This window comes from Neltuma alba, unplaced genomic scaffold (genome assembly GCF_004799145.2).
Source record: "Neltuma alba isolate B1F8T4 unplaced genomic scaffold, ASM479914v2 tig00012245_pilon, whole genome shotgun sequence".
In the NCBI taxonomy this organism is placed as follows: Eukaryota; Viridiplantae; Streptophyta; class Magnoliopsida; order Fabales; family Fabaceae; genus Neltuma; species Neltuma alba.
Genome location: NW_021636774.1, coordinates 1 through 18,278, shown reverse-complemented (window position 1 = coordinate 18,278; position 18,278 = coordinate 1). Strand labels below are relative to the sequence as shown.

At 36.9% G+C, this 18,278-nt stretch overlaps 3 pseudogenes; 1 reads left to right on the top strand and 2 right to left on the bottom strand.

Annotated features, from left to right (window-relative positions):
- The first annotated feature begins 1,438 nt into the window (after positions 1-1,438).
- On the top strand, positions 1,439-3,421 carry LOC114725346 (probable cinnamyl alcohol dehydrogenase 1; annotated as a pseudogene).
- A 443-nt stretch (positions 3,422-3,864) lies between these two features.
- On the bottom strand, positions 3,865-8,978 carry LOC114725345 (protein unc-50 homolog; annotated as a pseudogene).
- Positions 8,979-13,880: 4,902 nt separating this feature from the next.
- On the bottom strand, positions 13,881-15,083 carry LOC114725349 (transcription factor MYB77-like; annotated as a pseudogene).
- Between the last annotated feature and the right edge of the window lie 3,195 nt (positions 15,084-18,278).

Genomic DNA, 18,278 nt, shown 5'->3' with positions numbered 1-18,278 from the left:
CAGGGTATGCATAAATTCCCGTTAGGAGACTCAACCACCATAGCCAGGTGCGCGACGCGGATCGGATCCAAATGTAGTCGGAGTAAAGCTCCAGTAAACTAAGTGGGTAACAAAAAAAAATGTTTGTTAGGAGTTATTTACAACATGACAAATCATAATTTGAATAGTTATGTAGTAAATCATAATTTGAATATTCATTGAGAAAAGTGTTTACTTTAGTATTTAAGTGGTGTTATTAGGATGCTAACAAAAGGAAATTTTAATACATTTAATTTGATAAGTAAAATTTGCCCACAAAACTTGAATATTGTGATACAAATAATATATAATTTGAAACTTTATAACTGACTCTCTCCACGGTTCGTCTTTTTATGCTTCAATTTTATAGTCATTACTCTGTGGGACTAAATTAACAAAAATATTACAATCATTATTATAATATATAATTCAAGAACATCAAATTAAAAAACAGATCACATAAAATCTTCAATTTTCTTAAAATTATGTTAACAAGTGTTTCTTTCAATTAAACAAGCGGAGAGCGAAAACAGTCCACAAGGGATGTATAAACACAAAGGGCTGGCCCAGGGGAGTACAGCAAAGAAAGAGCCCACTACCACAAGAGATATATAAACACAAAACTGGGCTTACAATTTATGCTCGAACTGTTTGGTCACTGCTGCAAACCAGAGCGTGATGTGGCATTCATTAATCTTTCTTGGTTGCTGGAATATTTTTCAAAATGAAGTGACGTGTTTTTCTGTGAAGTCTTATAAATTAAGGAATTTATATGAATGGTTGTCTAGAAAGTAAACACAAGCGGCATCAGAGTCCTAAAGATGTGTTATGAAAGATCATAACTTAAAAAGAGGTAACCACCACTTGGTAAGAAGCTGTGTGGTTTTAAACAATCTTGTGTGCTAGAAGAATGCAACTCTTGATGAAAAAGGTATTTTAAATAACTTTTGGCTCTTAAAAATGTTGTTTCATGTGGTCATGATTTTTAATTGAAGAGGTATATTGTATCAAGAAACATCTCTTTAAGTCATCATTTTATGGTTTATGCATATTTCTCGTCATCTCTTCACCTCCAGACAATCATTGCCCCCAACAATGTGTGTTGTTGTTTTTGGCAGAGGAATAATGAAAATGAAGCATCTGTACTGAGTGTTGTGTGTTTGTGTGCTTATCTGGCTGGCCAAGGTAAAAAAACAAATTTTGATGCCTAACTGATAAACATACAAGAACCCCGTAATAACACAAACATCAAATGAGGCCTCGATTTGTGGGGGGAGGAGAAGGATGACAACAAGATATTAGGCGCCAATTGTCCCCCATCTGTCGTACCACTCAAATTCGCGCCATTCTCCTCTTATTGGATTTTATGCCTTGCACATGAAAACGTACGAGGACCATCTCATAAGATATATACGGCGAGTGTGAGGCCTGGATTTGTAGAGGTAGGACGACTTCGACGACGATAAGCGGTACTACGCAATCGCATTATCGCAAAACTCGTGCCCTTCTTCTTCTCTCTTTGGCCGGCTTTTGCTTTCTTATATTAGTTCCTTCCTTTCCTCTCCAGTTTTTCGTCTCTCTGCCTCTGAGGCAATATGGGTAATGTTGAAGGAGAAAGAACAACAGTTGGATGGGCTGCACGAGACACTTCTGGGGTTCTCTCTCCATACACTTTCACTCCAAGGTTAGTTATCTTCATAAAAAAATCCCATCTTTTCTCTATACGTTTTTCTTTTAGAATCATTGTTTGATCTTATACTTTCAGAAACACTGGGCCTGATGATGTGTATATCAAGGTTCTTTACTGCGGAATCTGCCATACTGATCTGCATCAGGCTGAGAATGATCTTGGCGTGTCCAAATATCCCATGGTTCCTGGGTAAACAACCAAGTGAATAATTTCGAATCAAATTAAATTATCTTTAATGGCCTTCTCTGCTCGTGGCTTTGAGAGCTGACGAGTGTTCTGATATCTAGGCATGAAGTGGCCGGCGAAGTGATCGAGGTGGGTTCAAATGTGACCAAGTTTAAGATCGGAGACGCTGTCGGAGTAGGACTCGTCGTTGGGAGCTGCAGGAATTGCAGGGTATGCAAATCTGATATCGAGCAGTATTGCAGCAAGAAGATCTGGACTTACAGCGATGGAAGATCCACCCAAGGTGGCTTTGCGGAAACCATGGTCGTCGCTCAAAAGTAATAATCACCCCCTTAAAACTCCATGCCTTGTATTCTTCAGAAGTTCCTGCAAAATCCTGCTTGAAAGCTGAAACCTTCATATGTTGGCACACCTTTTTTGGCTTTTCACCAAGTCCAAAGTTCCATGCTTTGTATAGTCATCAAAGCCTCCGGCAAATCCCAATTGAAATATTCATCAGCACAAGCTTTTTTTTTTTTTTTTTTTAAATCGCCGATTCTGAACTCGACTTTTCAGCTTCGCGGTGAAGATACCAGAGGGAATGGCACCAGAGCAAGGGCTCCACTGTTGTGCGGCGGCGTGACAGTGTACAGTCCATTGTCACACTTCGGACTGAAAGAAAGCGGGCTAAGAGGAGGAATAGCAGGGCTTGGAGGAGTTGGACACCGGGGTGTGAAGATAGCGAAAGCCATGGGACACAACGTGACAGTGATAAGCTCGTCGGGGAAGAAGAAGCAGGAGGCTCTGGAGCACCTTCGGGCAGACGAGTACGTCATTAACTCGGATGAAACTCAGATGCAGAAGATTGCTGACTCACTTGATTATATCATTGATACCGTGCCAGCGGCTCACCCTCTTGAACCTTATCTTTCTGTGCTCAAAGTTGATGGTAAATTGATCTTAACAGGTGTCATCAGCACTCCTCTGCAATTCCTGAGCCCCATGGTCATGCTTGGTACTCCACCCCCCGCCCGGGGTTGTCAATACCAGACGCATCTGGCACGACACGGCTTTGTTTGCAAAATTGAGATATTTCCTGGGCAGCAATTTCATAGCATATGGAATGTCAACAACGTTGTGTTGATTTTTGTGAATATTTGTGTTGAAAGCGCGGTACTCTTTGTAATGTAACAGGAAGGAAGATGATAACGGGAATATTCACAGGGAGCATAAAGGAGATGGAAGAGATGTTGGAGTTCTGGAAAGAGAAGGGACTGAGTTCGATGATAGAGGTGGTGAAGATGGATTACATCAACAAAGCCTTCGAAAGATTGGTGAAGAACGATGTCAGGTATCGGTTCGTGGTTGACGTTGCCGGCAGCAAAGCTCATGTTGCTCAGCCTCAGTTAAAGACCCGCCATTATGTCATATTGTGATCCTTAAATAACATTCTCAACAACTTATGATTACCAATAACTATTAAAGTTGCTTGTTGCGTTGTTGGTAAAATAAATAAGCCATGTATTGGCAATGGCTATTGTTCCCTGATTCACTGCTTCACTTTGGTACATTTGGAAACTCATTCGATGAACAAATATGTTTACCAAACTTAGAATTGATCATGATCCCCAATTGACACACTACCATCTTGCATTCAGAGCAGGAGGTAGTATTATATAGGACGAACTGAATTGAACAAAAATCACTAAATTGTAATACTGAAAATAATTCGTGATTTTATTCTTCAACAAATAATAAAAGTACTATTCAGTAATTATTAACAAAAACATAACATTGTTAGAGTTATTATTTTTATTTTTCTTATTTAAAATTATTTTGTATAATAAATAATATTTGAATTAATTATAACTGATTTGACCGATTATTATACCATGAATTAGTGCATGCATATTTGGAATGTGGTTGACAGGAAACCCTTTTCTATTTGTTAGTTCACTGTTCATCCACTAGACTTTCGAGAAAGCTTGCGATTTAAAACAAAAATTCATTTTTGGGAGAAAGACACCAAAATGACATGGAGAAGATCAGATTTTTCTTTTTTTTTTACATCAAGTGGTTTCATTTGAACAAATATTCCCTATAACTATTAAAAAATTGCACCTCCTATCCTGACTTTACTACAATTCAACTTCCACTAGCAGTGGTGGTAGAAGACCTAGAAGGCCTTACTGGCCATTCCATCCCTAAGATACAAGCAAACAATAAGCCTTCTCAAGTTGATGCAGTCTTCCGAATGCTGTAAAACCTCAACGATGACAGATCAAAAGTGTTAGCCAGACTGATCACATTTGTCGACTGAAGAAGATGTTCATGAAATATTTAGAAGGATTGAAGCCACCCAAAATCACTGCAAATCAGAAATTGAGTTCAGACACAATATTAACATGTTATGAAAATACAAATGGGAAGCATGTTCAACACTTACAAATAGGAGAAAGGATGATGACAACACCAATCGGGTACAGAAAAAAAGTTGTCCTCTCCAAGAAGGGCAGAACTACAGCCACAGATGACAATCCATTAAACTCCATTTTATTCACTCCCAGTCATATCTAAGTAAGAACTTTAATTTCAGCGGTATGTGACTACATGTCTTCAGGAAATAAGCCTACTAATGAAAGGCATAACTGTGAAAGTTGTCTTTCACGCCATATGAGCTGGAGTTCAAGACTAACAAAAGTGGTGTTACAGTTCCAGACTCCAGATATTGAACCTCCTAAATTTTAGGGTAAAACTAAATCAAATTCAGCAGAGACCAAAAATAAAGAAAAGACTATCCAGCTTTGCATATCAAATATCAAACACACTAAAAGAAGATTGTAACCAAACTGCAGGAAAGCCTAATGCCTGACACCTCAAGTATAACTGAACACATAATATGAATTCACTAACATTGAGCAGATTTACGCTCAAGAGTCTAAAGCTGAAAAGAGAATATTTTCCAGGCTATAGCCAAACCCAATGAAAATGTACTAATGAAATAGAAATACTACAGGATCTAAATATCAAGAGTCCATCTAAACGAGAACTTTGTCCAAATTATTAATATGCCCCGGATGCCAGGGAGGGAGAGAGGGAGGGAGGGGATATTACCGTCATAACCTAAGAAATTGAGGTAGTGATAGTATGAAGCGCCCACCATGAACAGCAAATTTGACAGCAATGCTGGGATGAAACCATGAGCCACCAATAGAGGAGATAGAAATAATGGATCACTGCCGGATGATCAGGCATCAGTACTACTGTGATGCAATATAGTACAGTCGCAAACATTATAACAGCTTCCATACTAACGAAGGAGTAAGGACTTACCATAAAGCAAGACAAACATAGGGAAGAAGGAGTTGCAGTGCACATCAAATGCGTATAGCCTTCCATGGAAAACCAAAAAAGAAGAATCAGCTATTAGAAAACGAAGCATAAAATTCTAAAGCAAAGGGGAAAATATTCAACGGCCCCAAATTTACCAGTGACATAAAAATTTTCAAAAGCAATGCAAAATTGTCGATTAAACCAACATATTTACATCCACTTCTAATGGAAGATTGACTTCTTCAGCCATCCATGACGAAATGCAGGAAACAACATTTTCCAACCTACCATTCAACACGCTGCTCAACTACATAACTATTAGGAGCCTCTTCTCGAAGATAGGAATTAGTCAGGAACCTGGAGATCACAAGGGGTCAAAAGATACATCTGTTATTGTATCAGGATTAAGTGATTCAGAAGAAAAGGATGATATACTTAATGTGTGTGGGTAGTATCCTTTACCAACAAAAAGTTGCCAGAGCTACTCCAGTCACCAAAAAGTGAAAAACCAATACTGAGAATACAACAAAAAGTGCATGTGCAGCACTATGATCATACCTGAAGTGATAAGGAGATAATAATATTAGCAGAGTATCACTGATCTCAACAGGAAGAAGGTCATCAAATGTCTAAACCCGAAGCCATCAACCATTGTGATTCATGACTTCAGAAACAGCAAATATTCCAAAATAAGAGAAGTATAAATATGAAGAGGTGCCACCGCAAATGTTTAAAAAGGCAGTTTTTTTTTTTTAAAGGAATGTTATAAAAACTGAAACGACCCTTTGTTATGTACACAAATGTTAAGGACTTGCATATTGATTTAGGTTTACAAAATTACAGTAATTTTACCTACTTGTCTTATGTATAAGTATGAAGAGATGGCACCACAAATGTAGAGCACACTTACGCTGCACAATATGCTAGACTTGCAACGGCCAAAAGAAGGCTGCAGATCACAACAAAAGCAGGGTCGTCACGTGCCCATTGATTCTTGGTTTCTGATGCCAAAAAAATAAGAAAAAAACCAATTACACTTCCTTTAGTCTTTAGTTTATTACTATTTTTCACATTGTTAGATGATTTTCTACTCCCTGTGCAAAATAAAAGTTGTTCACTGAAGATTAAAACACATTTTCTTTTTTCCTAAAAAAATTTCTCTCTGTACCGAATCATTGCTAGATTATACTTGAAAGTTCAAATGAGTTTAAAAAGAAAGAGAAATTACTGCATATAACATCGTTTATGATTGTGATCAAATATTGATATCGCCAATATCATTCATCACCAAACGTAACTCAAATGTGTTACGTATGGAAGATTTTTAATGAATGTTTTTAAGATATAACAGCATATACTAAAATGTTTAGACAGTATGAGCCAGAACAATTCCAGTCCAAATAATTCATATAGCCAAGTAAATAAAAGCTGAACTTAAGTTGCTGGACCAATGGTTGTTGAAAAAGAAACATACAGATATATAAAAACCAATAAGATGTTCATGTGAAGTGAACTTACGTTTGTGATATTTAGTATGCTGATAGCTACATCCATCATCCAGTTCCACATCAAATGCATGCACCAGAAAAGCAATCAGAAAAACCGATAACTTAATCACAAGTACAAGGAGTGCAAGGGGTAAGTAGCGACTAAGCCTTGATTGATCATAATGTGGATTTGCATAATGAACAAGGCATTAATAAAAAGAGATTTACATGAATTTCAAATCCAAAAGGGGAAAGAGTATAAATGATTTTATATATACTTACACAACTTTTGGTGAGGTGCACAAGTGAAGCATTTGCCAGAAAGTATACTCAATATCCATTTGTTGCCACTGAAATAACAAAAACAATCACAAACAAAAAATTAAAACAAACAATCATTTCAACTAAAGGATAGTTAAAAGAAAATTAGAAAAGCATGCATTGCTAATTGTGATGTCACCCCTTTGATGCACTTCTATCAAAAAATGTAGCAACAGCATAAAGGATAAACCCATCTTCTCCAATTAAGAAATTTAATTAAAATGAATTCAGTCACAAATCTATACTAAGCAAAATTCAAATCAAACAGAAAAGTAGCAGCTTAACCCTTTTCTGGCAAAGGGTTACGAATTAAGCTAAACAAAATAGAAAGGGAGAGAGAAGCTGGATTTTTTATCATCCAATCAATGAATACTTTTGTACAACACATGGTATTTAAAAAAAAAAAAAAAAAATTTGTACAGAGCACCCATGATCCTGAAAAACACGGTAGTAAAGAGAATGCTTCAATAAAATCAGGTTCATTATACTTTCATCACTTCCTAAAGTAATAATTTACAATACAAATTGCTTGAGCTAATGGAATCCAACAAAAAAAAGCTAATCCAATAAGATCAGAGCTCAAAAGGGGGGGGGGGGGAACACTTGTTGAATACATACTAAGAATTTGGCTAAAATCATCATAGTTCTTGAGGAGCCCGCGGTCCAAATCAAATTTTCATCATAGTAGAATTAAAAAGCAATCATAAAGAAACTGTTCCTTTCTATACTTTCTGGCCAATTATATGCCCGGGCAGGTTAAGTATTGAAAATGAGAAGTAGAGATTAAGAAAATCTGTTAAAAAACTGTTTAGTATGAGAGATTATTTGTTACATGGGATTAGACGAACCCATGTATACGGGATTGGGAAATACCACAATAAGTTTGCCTAGTCCCATCTAACAAACAATTACTCATGCTAAATAATATTTTAATGATTTTTCTCAATTGTAATCCCAATCTCTATCCCACATTTTCGATACTTTGTACCAAACAGGACCTATATCTCCTCCTCAATTGCCAGGGATATCTCATCATAGATCAATTCCATTCAACATTTGACAATGTAGGTCAAAGAATAGTAAGTGTGGAAGGTATATTCATTTTTCCCTTTGAAGAGTGGGGGCAAATGAAAGTTATATTCTGTTGTCTTCTAGATCCACGAAGAACCACGGTCGATCTGTAGCATGCTTGAAACAAGGCATCTGAGGAAGTCTGAGGGGTAAAAGCTTGAGAGACTCCAGAAATCATTTCAAGTCCACTTCGTATCAATAAATACAAGAGACGAAGAAAGGAGCAGGGGAGGAGATAAAGCTATTATTTGCTAGACCATCCAAGTTAAACCATTTACTCATCCAGTGATATAATATGTACCAAGAATTATATCAAATTTCTTCTGATGGATTACGATAGCCGTTTTAAACGAGCGGGACTGAATCGCAGATAAACTATGGAAGGAAGTATGAACCTCAAATCAATAACAATACCACCCTCTAGCCTAATCACTGACATCCGGGAACTTCAGTTGCACAAGTCAGAATTCGATGTTCTGGAGGAAAAATAATTAAAAACTCACATATCAAAGCAAGATTCATAGTCTCATTTCACCAGTGAATACCATTCCATGAAATCAACTGAGGAGCAAGACAATTGGATACTCGTGAGGATCAGATCCACCGAAAGAAAGATAATTAAGGACAGACAGAGAGTGAGAGAGAGGGAGAGGGGAACCTTGACAATTCGGCGGAGATACTGAAGCAACATGGGATTAGCTCGAGACGAAGAGGAGGAGGGACGTCCTTTGGAGGCTGTGGGCAACATCTTCGCTCGCTGTCTTGCCGATGCGCGGAGGATCGAGAATTGTCCGAAAGCCTGGGCAGCGATCTCCTTCTCGGACCTTCTCCCGGAGCTCAAATGGCGAAGGTGTAAAATGTAAAAACGACGATGACGTAGAGACTAAGAGCAAGGTGGGCCGGTTTCCGGGTTCAACATTCAAGCTGGACTCAGATCACCTGACTCATTATTGGTACGCCATCTATAATTTTAGGGGGGGAAAGACAGTCACGGTAGTAAGTTTAATTTAATTAATAACAGTTCCCTCCTGACAAATTTTACTAGCGGTAGGGTTATCAATATTACTCTCTCCATCTCTCTTTATAAGTAATATAAAACTCCATTACATAAATCAAAAAATTAGTTAAAGGTAATAAATAAGTAAAAATTAAAAGTTTCTTTTCCAAAATACCCTTATTTATAAGGGGAGAGTATAAGAAAGAGAATAAGAAAATTATTATAATAAAAAAATTATTAAAGAGAGAAATGATGGTTTGGGAAATGTGATAATAAATATATGAAATATTAACATAAATAATTAATGAGGTAAAATAAAAAATCTGCTACAAAAATTTAAAACAATTAATAATTGTTGCCTATTTTGGGGACAAAAGGACAATAATAGTTGTTGATTATAAAAAGGGATGACGTAAGTAATTGATTCGAGATCACCTTTAGTCTTTAAATTTGAAAGAGTTTAATTAGAAATTAGTAGCTTAGCTATGATACTTAAATGTTACTCCTCTGGTCCTTAATATAGGATCCAATTTTTGAGTTGATTTTGGTCCTAAATATAAGACCCATTCTTCATATTTATCAATTTTCTCTAAATTACCCCTATGGATACTCCCTCAACTATAATCAAGTAGAAGAGGGAGAGAAGGTATTAAGAAAGATGATTATGGTGTTTTAGGAAAAATGTGTCACTTTTCTTATAATTAACTAACTTACCTAATTTCCTTAATCTAATCAAATTAGTTAAATGGGTCTTATATTAAGGACCGGAAGAGTACTAATTTATTACCTCTAAGTATAAATATAAAATCTAGTTTGTAGTTCAAATTGCATTATAAATTAGATTTCATATTTAATATTGGGGAAATATATATATTAGAATTTTTTATCAAACAAATTTCATTAATAGAAATAAAATATATATATTTGGAAAAATTGATAAAAAAAAATCTCTGGTTAAAAATTTAATTGGTTAAAAGGACTTGAATTTGACCAAGTGCAGTTATGATCCGTAAGTGTAACATATATTTCGCTGTGAGCAACATATTATCAATTATATACAACAATTATCAATACAAAAGTCATTTGTATACAACGGAAGATATGTTGCACACAGCACAAAATATGTTACATTCACAGATCATACTTGCACATACTCAAATTCAGGTCATTTTAGCCAATTAAATTTTCAAACAGAAATTTTTTTACCAATTTTCTCTTTTTTTTGGAGGGGGGTTTGGGAAGACACGAGACCTTATAATGATTGCGTGAGTTACGTGGAAATATAAACATTTGTAGAATAAAACAATATCCAATACAAAAACATCACCTTATAACATCCCAAATAAAGAACAGGCCCAATAAAACAAGCGAGCCACGTTCCTGTGGATTGAAAATGCAATGACCAGCTTCTTTTTTTTGGTTGTTGCCCAGAATATCTTTATACTCGAACTGTAAGAAACTAATCTTTCGAGATATTATCATATGTTGTAGCAGGGACCCTTCTTAACAGTATTTTTTTCATACATACCATCCCAATAATCGAACCCAGGACATAATGTTTAAAGGGCCAAGTCCCTTCTACTTGGATCAATACTTGCTGGTAATGACCAACTTTGTTTGTCACGATTAAAGTAGGGCCAATTGGGAGCGGTAGTTTGAAGCCTTAGCTCTGTTGAACCCAATCTCTTCGAAGGCAATGCTGCAGACCTAGTGGTAGCCCCAAGAACCCATGCATGAGAAGGAAGAAGAAACATAAGAAAATTGTAAAAATATAACTTCCAGAGTAAAATAAATCACTATAGGCTGTAGCCAACCACGCTAAGCAAAACTAATTCATGCGAAAGAATATGACAACACAAACCATAAGAAAGCTTAAAAAAAAAAAAGAACAAATCAAACAACAGAGAGAAAACCGTGCCTAAAAAGAAGAGACAAAAGACACAATGGGTCATTTTTTGCAGCGTGATCATTTCCACTCTTCCAAATGCACATTGCCCTGGGAGAAGAAAATGAAGCTATCCTTAACACAGAGGAGGACAAATGCTCTGAAACACATTCAAACAGCCAAGAAAACATTTGGACCTTCTCGTCGGTGACGCCGCTGCTCCTACTTCAGAGTAGGGGTGCACAAAGACCGGACTGGATGGGGGTTAAGCATCAGTCTGAAGTTTGGTCTAAAAAAGCATCGAGTTAGACATTTTGGTCTGTAGTCTGGTCCAGTCTAGGTAGGCTCGGGACCAGGATCGAGTTGGACTTGGTCCACCGGGTTACCAGACTAGTCCAGGTTGTTGTTTTTGTTTTTTGTTTTTTTTAAACTTCATTTCATAGGTGTTTTGATGCTTTTTTTAATAAAAAAATATTTTTACAGCATATTTTGCTACTTTGTTCCAAACGTTCTAAAGTATATTGAGCTTTTCCATTAAATAAATAGAGTTTTCCATTCTTTTTACTTATCTAAAATTAAATAAACATAGCTATTCCTGGGAAGATGAGATTCTTACATGATCTACGTATCACAAAATAAATAAGATCATATTTAATATTGACAACATTCAGTGAAAAAAAATAAAAGAACAAACAAACAAAAATTCAAATAACCCAATTTTAATACTAAACTTTCCTTTAAATCATCATCAGTCATTGAAGCTATAGACTGAAAGGGAAAAGTATGTTAAGGTCCAGAAGTTGATTGCTTGTTGGGTTGGGCTCAAATTTAACATATCCATTAAATGATTAAACACATATAGATGTTTAAAAAAAAAAAAACAAGTTACCTGGACCGGGTTAGACCATATGGTCTAACACATCAGTCCTTAACCCAGTATTTTAGTCTGACTCAATTGGTCCTGTCTCCTCATCGGGTTACTTTTTTTTAGACCGGGTCGGGCCGGGTTTGTGCCGGTCGGGCCAGGTTGATTGGGTTCCAAACTTTTTTGTGCAGCCCTACTTCAAGGCTTCCTGAAATTGCAGCCCACCCATGTCCGAATTGCATGAGTATGGCTTTTCTAAATGTCATAATCTATCACCACACACGAGCAAAACAGTTAAAATACTATTAGCACTTTGTTAAGAAATGCTGCCCCTTGCACTACAACGTTTCCAAACAAAACTTCTAATCGTTTTATACATTTTGATACGCTGATTTTATGTAATGCTTGTATAGATCTTTTCCCCCACCCTAACTTATTCCCTTAAGAAAAGAACCCATGCAAACACTCTTTATGTCACTTGAGGTCTCAGCCCACAACCTCCTCAGTCCTCAATTAGAAGAGTTGTGAGGTCACATGTGAACTGCAAAACTCTGATGGTACCTGTACAGATCATAGTTTTGATACTAAAGTGAAATTATAGACATTCTCATTTCACTTTTTACAATGGCTAATGTGGTATGCATAATGAAATTCGGTTTCTTTATTATTCTCTCAATGGATTTGCTGTTGTTTTCTAGCTCGTGTTCCAGAACGGAAATGATTTGTTAGAAGTACTACTTACTGTTCTTAATATAAGAGCTAGTTTAACATTCAATTTAATCTTAAATATAATACCATAATTCATTTTGTCTCTTATATTTATATATTTTTTTCTTAAGGTTGTCATTGTACTAGTTACACATGTTAAATGTTTTACTAATTAGTAGATCTGTAACCAATTAGTAGATTTAGTTGATACACATGATTATTAAGGATAATTTAAGAAAGACAACATCTATTTATTATAAATAACTAACTTGATTTATTTTCTTAATGTACTCGAATTAGTCAACTGGTTGTAACCAGTTGACTAATTCGAGTAGATTAAGAAAACTAGTTAAATTAGTTATTTGTAATAAATAGATGTTGCTTTCCTAAAATATCTTTACTAATCAAGTGTATTGACTATAGCTACTATTATAGCAATGACTACTTTAGGAAAAAAAAATGATAGGCAAAGTGAATTGAGGTATTATACTTCGGAGTAAAATAAAAGTTAAACAAAATCTCGTATTAAGAATCAAAGGTAGTATTGAGGATAGAGGTAGTATTATTAATGTGAAAATAAATTATTCTTAAAGAATATGATTACGCTGTTTTATGAAAACATGTTAGTATATTTATTATAACGAACTAATTTATCTAGTTCTTTACCTATTAAATAAGTTTATATCAAGCATAAGTATATGATTCGCCACCCAAAAAAAAAACCCTCATGCCTAATTATTTGACTTTTATTGCTCAAAATCAATCCTGTCCCTTTTCTCATCACCATGGCTAACTGTCTATATCAATGTACCCATTTATTTTTTAAAAAAAAAGATTTTTTAAAAATGACTGTTGAGTTTTAAAAAAAAAAATAACAATATATTTTGTAGTAATTTTTTATTTAAAATTTTAAAAATTTAACAATTATTTTTTTTAAAATTTTTCCACAAAATAATTGGGGGTTCATTTTGGGCGTTTTTTTTTTTTCCTTTTTGGGGAGTTCATTAGACCGTCCCAAGCCACCCAGCCTGGTCTTGCCGTCATATGAAGCATCTAGAACCATGTGCGTCAATGGACCTATTATCCATGGGCTACCTCTTTTCATTTTAGGCATAGTGGGTTTGTTACTTCGACGACGACCTTATACGATGGTCAACTCAACAACCAACAACTCCCTTAACGGCCCAACCAAAAGCAAAAAAATAAATAAATCAAATGTCGTACGGCACGTACGAACACCGTACCATAATGTGCCGGTTACTAGTAAACCATGCGCGACTTCTTAGGTTTTGTTCGGTTGTTCCTTTCCAATAACAAACATCGAGTTCAGGAATTCAAAATTTTAAAAAAATTGAATCTAATGCATTATAGTAGTTCTGCTAGAACAAAATAGCTACGCATACTTTCGTTTGTGATTTCCACTTTATTTTGCCATTTTATCTTCACTGTCTGGATAATAATTCATGACTCCAATGTTCTAATTCTGCCAACGTCGTTCCCCAGATATTTCCACCGCCCTCATCTGTACAATCTGAAAATAACGATTTCTGTGCCCGTAATCAAATTTAATAAACACCTTCGCTTCTCCTTCAACCTCGGCTTCAGCAACTGTGGCTCGGCAACTATACTCCGATCACTCTGCTCAATTTACCCTTGAAATTCCACCACTCACACCGTCAGGATCAGAGCACAATCCATCGTGATGTCCCGCCATGTAATTTCTCACTTCCTCCCTTATCATTTCCTTCATCACCATCAGTAAATCAGGCCCAAATGTCGCCATTGACGACAACTTCTCGGACTGCGCTGGTGCCTCCGCCCTGGAACCGGGATTCTGAATCTTCTGCGACTCCTTCAACTCGGCTCCCAAAGGGGACAGACTAAGATCAGTGCAAGGGTCTTTGTTTAAGTTGAAGATTGGACTTGGGCGTGACTCGACCTGCAGTGAAGGCGATAAGACTGCGCAGTTTCTCGCTACAGGACGAATCGCCATCGAAGATGAAACCACAGGAAGACCTGAATCACTAACATCAGATCCTGATGGACTGCTTGGGCTGTAACAGTGGCCACCCGGCGGCAATGATTGTATCGGCATAGCGTATTCCACGATGGCTGATTTCTTTTCCGGAGGTCCGTCGATTGTGGCGCCTTCGTCGGCGATCAACGACGAGTACTTGCGCTTCAAGGTAGAGTTCCAATGGTTTTGATCGCGTTGTCCGTACGGCCGTTCAGGAGCCTCGCTATGGTGGCCCACTTGTTGCCGAACTTTGAGTGGGCCTTGATGATGATCTCGTCTTCCTCCGGCGTGAAGGACCGGTGCTCCACGTCCGGCGAGAGCTGGTTGCACCACCGCAGACGACAAGACTTCCCGGACCTGCCCGGTATTGATTTGCTTATGGCGGACCAATTCCGAGGGCCGTAGCGTTGCCACGAGCTTGCGCAACAATTCATCCTCCTCGGGACTCCATGGTCCCTTGACCCGATCCACATCTCTCTGTTGCGCCTCCATTGTTGCCGAATCTGTATTCATCGCGTCGATGATTTAAAAAAGCCTCAGCTACAGAAGCTAAAGAACTAACCCACTAACACTGAATCAAGAAATCTACCCTACGAATCTTTGGTAAATCAAGAGATAAATTTAAGTTTAAAATTTAAAATTTTAAGTATCACTCAAATGAGGCGGTGAGGGTGAAGAGAAGGAGGAGCCTCCTCTGATAACGAGAGGCTGGGCAAAGTGGACGTAGGCGGGTTATAAACTGAGGGTCAGCGTAACTGACTCAGCCGGTTAGCCAAAAGAGGTTAGAGCCGTTAGGGCAACCGGGTTGCTCAGTTATCGGTTTCCATACGTTACAGCTGGCTGGATAACCATCAGGCCTAGCCGCGCAGGCACGGAGTTTTTTCAAAAACAATCATTAAGTTTTATATGTAAATATATTTAATTAGATATAAAATACATGGAAGATTATACTCAAATATTACGGGTCAAGAAACTTATACTCTATGTTTTTACTGAGAGAAATAAAAATTATACAGCGGTATAGTATAAGGCTTTGAATAATTTTTATTATATATTATGAAATAAATCGATTTTTTTGGTATATGAAAAAAGCAACGAGATCTCGGGCGATATGAAAATTTACCCAAGAGACGACGAAACTGGCATTAGTTAAATAAATAAATTATATAGTTAAAGTTTCAGCTGAAACAGAGAAAATAATATAGTAGTAGTTTTAGTTACTAATGGGCAGTTTGCTAAATTCCTAGCTTGACTCGGAACAGTTATGGGGGTTAGCAACGGAAGAGAGTGTGGTGGGGGGAGGGGATATCACGAGAATTTGTTGCGAGATAAAGGGACGGTTAGGTTAGGGCGGGGTCGAGAACGAGTTTGACCGAGCCAGGCTGGAAGGCATATTTGTTTGATGAGGCGTGTGGTTTTATGGGTTTGCGTGTAATTTGTGATTGGATCTTTTTTGGGGCGTGGTGGGGTGGTGATGACGTGGAGAAAAACAAGAGAGTGGACGCGGAATTGGAGAACGGATCATTACTGGACAAGTTGTCAGTCCAGGCTGTCAATCAGGAGCACGGACGAGGGCCGTAACGGCCTCACACGACCGACACGAGGCGGTCACCAACCACCGCCTGAGAAGATATCCCATTTACAACCACGAAACCCTGCATTTTGAACTACCATAACGGATTCCTCCCACCGTCTTATGGTCGGTATTGCTTATCCTCGTGCTCAAACACAACTGCGCAACAAAGGTCCCCCATTTGCCTTCAACCTTTATGTGAGTTTAATGGGAAGAGCAAATTCTTACACCATTTGAATTTTATTAAGGAAGTAATCAGAGGGACTTTGTCTCAAATTTTTATTTTTTAAAAAACTTTTTATAAAAATAAAAACAACTTAAATGCCAATAAATTTTGTGCTCAATTCGGAAACAAGTATCCCAAAATCATGGTGTCTAATTGATATTCCTCTGGTTTTATTTATAGGTAGAGAGAGGAAGATTTTTTTTATTCTCTTTATAAGTTATTTCGTTAAATTTTATCATAAATATACTATATTATTTTTATTTATTATAATTGTATATAGTTTTTTGAAAGGTGTATATATTAAATAAGAGTAAAGTTGAAAGTTATTAGATTTTAATAATAAAATTTAATACAGTTAAGATTTTTTTACCTATATAAAATATATTTAATAAATATTTTATAAATAGGATCAGAGGAGTAGCATTTTGATGAGAGATTTTTTTATCTCCTCATGGTAGTAGCAGAGAAACAGAAAGTTCCAAGAAAGGGATGGGAGGCAGCTGTGCCGTAATGGTGGGTTGATGATGATGACGTATAATTATCGAGGGTAGCAATGAGTACTGGGGAAAGCAGGTTCAATATCATGTGGGTGATTAAAAAAAATGGGACGATAGACGACAGAGTCTGACCAGATAGTGAAACAACATGTATTTGTTTAAGCAAAACACACACACACACTTTCCTTCTTCCAGAGTTTAAAGCATCGGTTAATGGGCAGCATTTATAGTAATTCACAGAGTTAGCAATTGTCACGTGATTGAGAACCTGCCAGGAATTTTCCTCTCCAAATTTATTAATGTTTAATTTTTGCCTCTAAATCTTCTAATAATGTTGGATTTGATCCCTGCTCGATCGCATCACGGCCATTTACAGATGGAAAAGAGACAGTCATTGGGTTAGTTTAGACAAATAGATAGGGCTCTGAGTAATCAAATTTTTTATTCGGCAGCTTACACATATCGATGGGTTTCCTTTGATTTCGTTACAACCGCTGTACTTTTTATCGATGGTTCATATAAACTGAGAATCACAAATTATTCATTCTCCATGGTCCAAAGTGAACCTTGTGACTTGAACACTGTAGATGATACTAACTGGTCCTTAATACTATCTCTGGTCCCAATTATAAACCTCTTTTGTCCATTTTGTAGACTACAAAATAAGATTTTATAATTAGGACCAGAGATAATATAAAAGCAAGATAATTAATTTTAAGATATTAAGAAAATGAGTTATGTTAATTATTTGTCTCAAATATTGTTGGTCTATCTAAAATTTCTGATTAGAACTACCTTTTGACAAAAACATTTTACAATAATAGAGATATTGGAAGAAAAAAATAAAAGACAAAATGGATCTTATACTTGAAACTAAATTCAATTTCTAATTAATTTTTATAAGGGACAGTCTAGTACAATACATTACATTACATTTTCACTGAATTAAACTTATGTATGTAACTTCTTTTTTTTGGGGGGGGGGGTAATATAAGACGTCTAGACTTTGCTCTCTGCGCAAAAGAAGCAAGCATCAAATCCGTTTGGGTTCCCCCCGGGGGATAGGTGAACAGGGATTCGCTCATAAGCCGCAAGGCGAGATGCCCGGCGGACAACATGCAGGCTGATCACTGGGCCGCAGAAGCCCAAATTAGCAGACCATAACAGAGATGGTGGGTGTATGTCGTTTTCCCCTTCTAACCTCAAAACGACAAAATTCAAGAAGTCGTGGAAGAACTGTGGGGATTGTCCTCAGCTTAGCCTTGGCACTCTGGAGTCCTCACACTGCGACTCCTCAACGGCTTCATACCCACCTCCTCTCGCCTGAATCTAACCACCCTTATAAATATTGACAATCAAATATATCGCTCGCATTTATTTCTTTCCTCTTTCTCCCGCTCAAGCCCTAATCGCCATGACCACAAA